Raw genomic sequence first — 9,208 nt, 5'->3', positions numbered from 1 at the left:
TGACCCAGAACTTTGCATTAGCAGCTATTGTTCCAAGGGGTCTTAAGTTTTTTATTGCTGTGAAGAAACACCATGACCATGACCACTCCTAAAAAGAAAACACTTAATTGGGGTGGCTTGCTTACAGTTTCAGAGGTTCGGTCCATTGTTCTCCTCATGGGGAACGTGGCGGCATGGAGGCAGATGTGGCGCTGGAGCTGGGAGTGCTACATCTTGCAGGTAACATGAAGTCAGCTGAGACACATGGGCAGCATCCTACACAGGAAACCAGAAAGCCTACCCTCACAGTGGCTCCCCTTTTCCAACAAGGCCTTATCCAGTCCAATGAAGACACACCTCCTCATAGTACCACTCACTCTGAGATTATGGAGCCCAATTATTCAAACAACCACCCCAGGCTACCCACTAATTGAATTTTAAGTCTACTTATAGCCGTTTTAGCTGTGAGAGTTAAGTGTATACAGCATATTTCCCGTTTTTTTTTTTTTTGTTTTTTTTTTTTTTTTTTTTTTTTTGTCTGCCTCATCTTCTAATGCTTGTTTTAAGGAAAGAAATTACACTCCTCAAACTGTCTATTATTCTGAGTCCCAATGGGGTTTCTTTGTTAAACCCACTTAGCACTTTTAATAGCATATAATAATGATAGAGGTGGTTTACATACACGTCGGTAAGACATTTTGACCATTCTCCTTTTATCCTCTTCCAGAACCCACTGATTCCCTCATCTTCCTAACAACTACTTTTATACTTTCACATGAATCCTTGGTGCTTCAAACAAATGAAATCAGTGCCCACCATTCCAAAGGAAAGGAGGTCCACAAATTAGATACAGGCTGCATCTTCAATTTTATCAATACTATCATCTAATTCGAGTAATTATGAGCCATGGAATGTGGCCCACTGCAAAAGCTATCAAAATCTAGACACTCAGCAGACGTTTTTGTTCCTGGTACGAATCTAGGCTCCTGAAATAAGCATAATGAGTTCAACTAAGCCCAATGAGAGAGGTAATTAGTTAAATGAGTCACATACCTTTGTGCCTGGGGACCTGAACAGAGCTGCTTTAGAAAGTTAGAAAACAAGTAGAAAGCTCAGCTCCTTTCAGGGCCTTCTTTAAAAAACAGTAGAAAAGAGAAATGGCTTCCTACCTGCTCTTCGGCACTGTGCCTTGCATTGGAAAGTCAGGGTATGGGCACAGGTGATCCTAAGGGCCATTAACAGAGGGTGCTGTAGATCTGGAAATTTCGCAGATGAAGAACACTGATGACTGCTTAATGCATCCATTCTCCCTCTTTTCTTAGCACCATGGATTAAGAGCTTAAAAATCTAGCCCGTGCGTTAGGCCTTATCTTCTACCTTCCTCCCTTTGCCCACGGAACCTTGCTGTCTGAGGTGGCATTTGTAAATACTATCCGAATAAACCATGTTTCTCTTCCTTCCTTCCTTCCTTCCTTCCTTCCTTCCTTCCTTCCTTCCTTCCTCCCTCCCTCCCTCCCTCCCTCCCTCTCTTCCTTCCTTCCTTCCTTCCTTCCTTCCTTCCTTCCTTCCTTCCTTCCTTCCCCAGTTAATTAATATATAAATGAGAAATAAACTTGTGTATATGTAAGTTTATACATTTTCTTTCTTTCTTTTTTTTTTTTTTGGTTTTTTGAGACAGGGTTTCTCTGCAGCTTTTTTAGAGCCTGTCCTGGAACTAGCTCTTGTAGACCAGGCTGGCCTCGAACTCACAGAGATCTGTCTGCCTCTGCCTCCCAAGTGCTGGGATTAAAGGCGTGCACCACCACCGCCCGGCTAGTTTATACATTTTCTATAGATGCACATGGTTTTATACACACACGTATTTGTCTCTCTATATATTATAAATTATTTGCCATAATGAAATTATACATCACAAGCACTCGTTTGTGTGTGTGTGTGTGTGTATGAATGTGCGTGCATATGTACATGTGTGTGCATGCACATGGGTGTGTGTGTGGGGGTAAGGACAGTTAAGATACATCCTTAGCAAGTTTCACATAAGCAATAATCGTTGAGCTGGTGAGTTTTAGTTGTCAACTGTACATAACCTAGAATCACCTGGGAAGAGTCTCGGTGAGGTTGACGTGCCCGAGAGAAGACTGGCTTGATTCCCTTAGCTGATGTGGGAGGACCTGTCCTCAGTGAGTGGCCCCAGCACCTGGTTTAGGATGCTGTGCTGCACAAGAGCCATGAAGCTGGCGGACTACCAAGCAGCACGTATTCCGTCTCTATCTGGTCTTGACTGTGGCTGCGGTATGACTAGCTAGCTACTGCTCTAACTTGGGATTATGAGCTCAAATATTCCCCTGCTCCCTTAAATTGCTTTGTGTCAGTGTTTTGTCCAGGCTGTAGACTAGAGCCCCAGGTGTTTGTATCTTTCCCTTAAAGCATCTCATTTATACCACACCCTTCGCATTGGTAAAAACTTACATTCTCTGCTTCAGTGATTTTGATGCTTTAGTACATATAAGTAAGAATTTACGGTATTTCTCTTTTTTCATTTGGTTTATTTTACTTAGCGTGATGACTGCCCTTTTAATCCATTCATATCACTAATGGTAGATTTTTTTATTAGGATTTATGGCTGACTAATACTCAGCTTTGGGTATGTACCATGTTTTATTTATTGATTTATCAGTTGGTGTGCACCTACTGTGATTATTTGCGTATAAAATATCCCCCAAAAGCTCACGTGTTTGAACCCTTGGTCCCCAGATGGTGGTGTAGCATTGGGAGGTTACAGAACTTTTAGGAGGAGGACCTGAGTGCTCAGACATGGAACTGAGAAGTGTAGGATGCCCTGATTCCTACCCAGTGTCCATCATTCTAACCCACTGACTATAACCGAGCAGCCTCATGGTCCTGCTGCCAGAGGATGAACATCCCTGAAATCCACCAGGACTTTTTCATCAGGATTGTCTGTATGCCCTCCATTCATGAGCCAACATGAACCCATTCCCCTTAGTTTCTTTCTATTACTTTATCTCAATGATTTAAAAAGTAACTAATACACATTGATTTATTCTCTGTCTTAGCTATCTTAGCTATTGGGTTGATGCAATCATACGCATGAGGGTACAGTTCTTTCTTTTTTTCTTTTTATTGTTTTCATTGCACTATACATTTTCTCTGCTCCCTTCCCTTCTGTCTCTGCTTCTACCATCTCCTGTGACCCCCCCTCCCAGTTTGCTCATGAGATCTTGTCTTTTTTTTCCTTCCTTTTTAGATACATGTATGTCTCTCTTGGGGTCCTCTTTGCTATCTAGGTTCTCTGGGGTTGTAGAGTATAGGCTGGTTTTTCTTTGCTTTATGTCTAAAAGCCACTTATGAGTGAGTACATATTATATTTCTCTTTCTGGGTCTGGATTACCTCACTCAATGTTTTTTCTAGATCCATCCATTTGCTTACAAATTTCAAGATGTCATTATTATATACCGCTGAGTAGTACTTTAATGTGTTAATGTACCACATTTTCTCTACCCATTCTTTGGTTGATGGGCATCTAGGTTGTTTCCAGTTTCTGGCTATTATGAATAATGCTGCTATGAACATAGTTGAGTACATGTCCTTGTGGTATGATTGAGTATCCTTTGGGTATATACCCAAAAGTGGTATTGCTGGTTCTTGAGATAGATTGTTTTCTAGTTTTCTGAGAAATCACCATACTGATTTTCAAAGTGGCTGTATAAGTTTGCATTCCAACTAACAATGGAGGAGTGTTCCCTTTACACCACATTCTCTCCAACATGTTTTTGATCTTGGCCATTCTGACAGGTGTGAGATGGGATCTCAGAGTTGTTTTGATTTGCATTTCTCTGATGACTAAGGATGTTGAACATTTCCTTAAGTGTCTTTCAGCCATTTTAGATTCATCTGTTGAGAGTTTTCTGTTTAGGTATGTACCCCGTTTTTAATTGGGATATTTGTTCTTTTGATGTTAAGCTTCTTGAGTTCTTTGCATATTTTGGAGATCAGACCTCTGCCTGATATGGAGTTGGTGAAGAACTTTTTCCATTCTGTAAGCTGCCATTTTGTCTTGTTGACCATGCCCTTTGTTTTACAGAAGCTTTTCAGTTTCAGGAGGTCCCATTTATTAATTGTTGCTGTCAGTGTCTGTGCTATTGGGGTTATATTTAGGAAGTGGTCGCTGATGCCAATGCATTCGGGTGTACTTCCCACTTTCTCTTCTATCAGGTTCAGTGTGGTTGGTTTTATGTTGAGGTCCTTGATCAGTTGTTTCTTTGAGATAAAGTTTTCCACTAGCAGACCATCCAACTGGCATCTCTCAATAATATAGTGCCATTCAAAATTTAGTAGTTCACATTATTTTCCATAATGAACCTACCAATTTATATTCCTTCCAGCAGCGTAAATCCTCCACACCCAGCTAATAATTGTTATGCCTTGATTTTTTAGTTCTTATTTACTGTGTCCTCAAAAAAAGGGAAAAGTGACATTAAACAATCACAAATTGTGAATATGTGAAGGGGATGAATAATCAGTGAACCAATTTTTCTGATAAAGATCAATGAAAGAATAGTGGCTTTTATATAATTACCTCATAGAAAATGGCGAAGGTGGAAGGGCAGTGGCAGGGAGTGGGGCAAGGTCAGAGTCAGGGGAGACTAAATTCGTATGTAAAACCAGACTTGATGAGAGCAGAAAGCAGAAGAGAGGTTGGAACTGTACCCCAGATGTTCAAGTTTCTGTCAGTAATATGATCTCACAACACAAACTTATTTCCAAATAGGCAATATGACTGAGACTACACGCGTCATGTAGACAAGTCTACACACCCACTGCATCCATACGTTCCGCTGAAAGAAGAGTTTTATTTTGATTTTCAGAGAGGTTAACTAGAAGGTGAAAGGGTGGTCTGTCAGAGCTTACGGTCAGCTTTTATGATGCATATGAGCGCGATAGGTCAGAGTTTCTCATTAAAATGCATCAGCAAGTAGAAGCTATATTTACCTGGTGCCAGGTGTGAGGAAGACCTGACACGAGGAAAAGCAGCAGTAACTATAATTCCTTAGACAACCTTCAACTATGGCCTGGCGTCTCATGATAAGAATCACTACAAGATTAAAAAGATTAGAGTTGATAATTAAAGCATTGTAGTTTGTGCTCTCGGCAAATCTTTGTTTTGATGGAACATCCACCTAGCTAGTTCTGATCGGTGACCTTGGTGAAGACACTCAATCCAGCATGTACACTCGTGGGCTATACGGATATGACCTACCTATTTCTTGCACAATTAATTTACTCGTTCAATTTAAGATGACTAACCATAAATTTCATAGACTCATTTTCCTATGCATACTTTTACTAGAGAAGTAGATATTAGGTATATTTCTACTCATCCTGTGCTCAGTAGTTTCCAGTTGCCTAATTTTAAAGTTAATGCGATGAGAACAACACATTTCTGGAAACACGGCTATGTTTTTAGATGGGGTAATTAGGAAACCCATATTGCAGACAGTAGGTGAACGCTAACTCACTGTAATTGAATTTGTCATATCCATAATTATCTAGTACATTATACACCTATCAATCGACAATACAAGCAACCAGCACATCATATGAGACACAAATACTACATTGAGAACAAGCATTAATGGACGGAACCCTGTAAAATATGGTAAGCTTTGATTAGTGTTTCAGGTGAGACAACCTGTCTTGTACATTATCACTCATGGAACACAGTACTGAAATGAAGGACTTTAGTATTTTTATCTAATATGTTCATAAGCATTTTGTGCTTGCATTGCTAACTCATATTAAAAGTCAAACTATAGAATTATTAATTCGATAAATTTGATGAGAGGCACAAAACATTAAACAAATCTCGAGATCTTGGAAAATATTTTATTTGTATTTTTTCATGTGTGTGTATAGTGTGTGTATGTGGTGGTATGCACATGTGTGTGTGTGTATGTATGCATGCACATGCACATGTGCATGGGAACATGTAGAATACAGAAGAGGCCATTGCATGTCCTGTTCTTTCTATCACTCTCTGCTATTTTCTCTTGAGACAGGGTGTCTCACTGAATCTGCAAATAGGCTGGCAGCCAGCAAGCCCCACTGAGTCCAGCATCTCTGCTCACCAAAGCCCTGGGATTGTAGGACTCACATACAAACCTCTCTGTCCTTTTCATGGGTACTAGAGGGGCTCAGGCCTTCATGTTTGCACAGAAAATCCTCTTACCTGAGCCATCTCTTTAGTCCAGAATGCTTTACTTTCTTTTGAAATGATCTGTTTTGCTGAGTTGTGTTTTCTCCTCTGAACTGATTTTATTATGAATTTACTCTGGTGACAACGACATACTCTAGCTCAGGTAAGAGGACTTGCTTTTAAAGACAAACCCAGGAGACTGATCTCGCTTGCTCCCTTGTCTTTAACTTCTCTAATATTCTTCATTTTCTGTATTATTTAGTAACTGTCTTTAGCAATCTGTTTTCTCGGGTGGAGGAACTGCTAGGTATTGATTACCTGGGTATAAATGCTAGAGGGCTCCAACATAATGCAGCAATGGAGAGATGGAGGGATTAGAAAAAGAGCAGGCAAGAAGCTCTGAGCTCGAAACAAAGCCGGATCTATCCTTAACTCACCAGAGTGCAGTCTCCTATTAGAGGAGAACCATTGAACTGCAAACAGCACAGGAAAGGGAACTTTGGGTCTGTGATAAACCTGGATTCTTATCTGTGGTTCAGAGTCAGGACTTTCGGAGCAGGATAAATTAGAATCTGTAATGAACACAGGCAATAGCATTTTACAGGAGGTAGGATCAAAAGCTTTCCCCTTCAGGGAGAATTTTCTCTATTATTTTCCATTTCTCTCCTTGTGGTTAGAATTCAGATGGAGTCTCCCATGAGCAGAGTCTGCCCAGAGCCTTCTACAAAAGGATTTTTCCTTTATTCTTTTATGTGATTTTTGAGTCTCTAGTGCTGGCTTCAAATTTTAGGATCTCAGTAGAGCAATTGCAGGAGTATCTTGGGATGTACAATTGTCTCAGAGTATTTTAGCATTCAACTTTCTATACATGTAGATTTATAGAGAGTTCTTGAAACAAAACGTGTGTTTTTGTGTGTGTGTGTGTGTGTGTGTGTGTGAGAGAGAGAGAGAGAGAGAGAGAGAGGAAAAAGAAGAGAGAGACACACACAGAGATAGAAACAGAGACAATGAGAGATAGAGGATTAGTGGAATAGTCATACATATTTAGGATTTATGTTAACTCCTTATATTTCTGTATCCATTTATACTGAGCTAATTACCAAAATAAAAGCTGAACTAATATTCTGTATACTTCCTCAGTACAAAGTACATCTTCATTGCCTATTGCATCATATCTCTTTATATGAGACTGTAAATATATTCTACAATTAGAAAAATGTAAATCTAATATATCAAATCTTGGAGAAGGTCCTACATTACTACATTGGATATCTACATAAAAGATCACAATTTCATTCTCACCTAATTTTTTTACATACATACATTTAGTGTGTGTGTGTGTGTGTGCATGCGTGTGTGCCTATGTGCCACAGCACATGTATGAACGTCAGATGAGAACTTGTGAGAGTTATTTCTCTCATCCTACCCTCTAGGTTGTTGGTATTGAACTCAGGTTCTCAGACTTGGTGGCAGGTGCCTTTACCCACTGAGACAACTCACTGGCTTCTTTCTCCTATTCTTAATTATGTAGTATTAAACAATAAGAGACAGCCTTTTCCTCTTAGGGACTATGTGGCATGCGTTCAGGAATTACTGGTATGGGGCTTGATCAGATTTGAACCAATCACTAAGCATTTACTGGCATAACTGGCAGGGAACTTTAAAAACAAAAAAAAAAAAGCTCATTTCTCATTTTAAGGTCCCAAAGTATCAAACATGGTCTATAACCCAGCAATGGGATACTTTACTTGGGAAGATGTCCCAAATCATGCCCCATCTAGACAGGGTCAAACCATATTTGATGGGTAGGTAGAAAAGTACCATTTACTTATTTTTTTTTTCAAGTGCCAGATACGTGGCTATATTCTATGAAGTAGGTATCGGGGCTTCCATTTTATAGCGGGAAATGGTCCCAGAGAATGTAGGTGATTTGTCCAATAGCTGATATGACATTGGTCCTCTCTCCACAGCCATTCTCTCAGGGTGCTAGTAACTGCTCTTTCTTGCCATTGCTCCTGGATGACTAGTTATTTGTCATAAGTGACAGAAGAGCAGGCTTCAGTCTTAGGTCACATGACTCCAAACTCGTGCTCCCAATTGCTTTCCTCTGACAGCACATTTCACTTACAACAGCGGTGAGCAGCTTGTGGAAGCACAAGACGTATTTCTACGTCTCTTGGTCCTGGTTTTAGAAAGGCAATAATACTTGGGCATAAATAATGTATGGTTATTTTTCACTAGATTTTCTAATAATTTAGACTGACCACATAAGGTTGATCTAATTAATATACTCATTTGAGAAACAGTGCAATTAGACTAGGCTTTTTAGGAAGTCATAAAAATCACTCCCTAAAAGAAAAATCTTAAGAAGCACTATTGAATTCTTTCATGACAGAGCAGAAGCTTAGGAGGTTGTGTTTGGTTACAATACATGAGGGACCATACACAAGTCTGCCCCTGTGTTTGGAACGTCAGTGTTAGAGGGGCGAAGGAGGCAGCCTCCAGGCTGGGGTATGATGTTTCATGGCCCTGCATCGGAGAGACTCCCTTCAAAAGGAAACGAAATGTATAGTCAATAGGAGGAATTAACATAATCTGTGTTTCCAGTTATACTGAGTGAATCAGAATGGTGGCCGAATTAATTTTAGGTAAATTTTAGATGCTTACTTAACTGAGCTAGAATATTTTTCAGCACGTATCATACCTTTTCTGTACGTGAATTCAATCACATCTTTTTCTAGCGCACTCATTTTCAACTTCTAAAATGTAAGGATCTTCTCTAAAAACCAATCAGGACACTGCTGCAGCTTGCAGATGATAGGGAGAGTATTTTCAGAGTTCACCAACTGAGGAAATACACGATTCCAAGACAACGTCTTTCCATTCAATAGTTCCTTTGTGTAAGCGCACAGGACATGCCAGGAGCCTCCTTACACATTTAAAACGTACTGCATGTGCACAGAGAAACTAGCCACTCACACTGCGGATGGTATCTGATTTGTACGTGAGTTTCC

This window comes from Arvicola amphibius, chromosome 18 (genome assembly GCF_903992535.2).
Source record: "Arvicola amphibius chromosome 18, mArvAmp1.2, whole genome shotgun sequence".
Lineage (NCBI taxonomy): Eukaryota > Metazoa > Chordata > Mammalia > Rodentia > Cricetidae > Arvicola > Arvicola amphibius.
The sequence above is the reverse complement of the archived record's forward strand: the minus strand, read 5'-3'. Positions refer to the sequence as shown.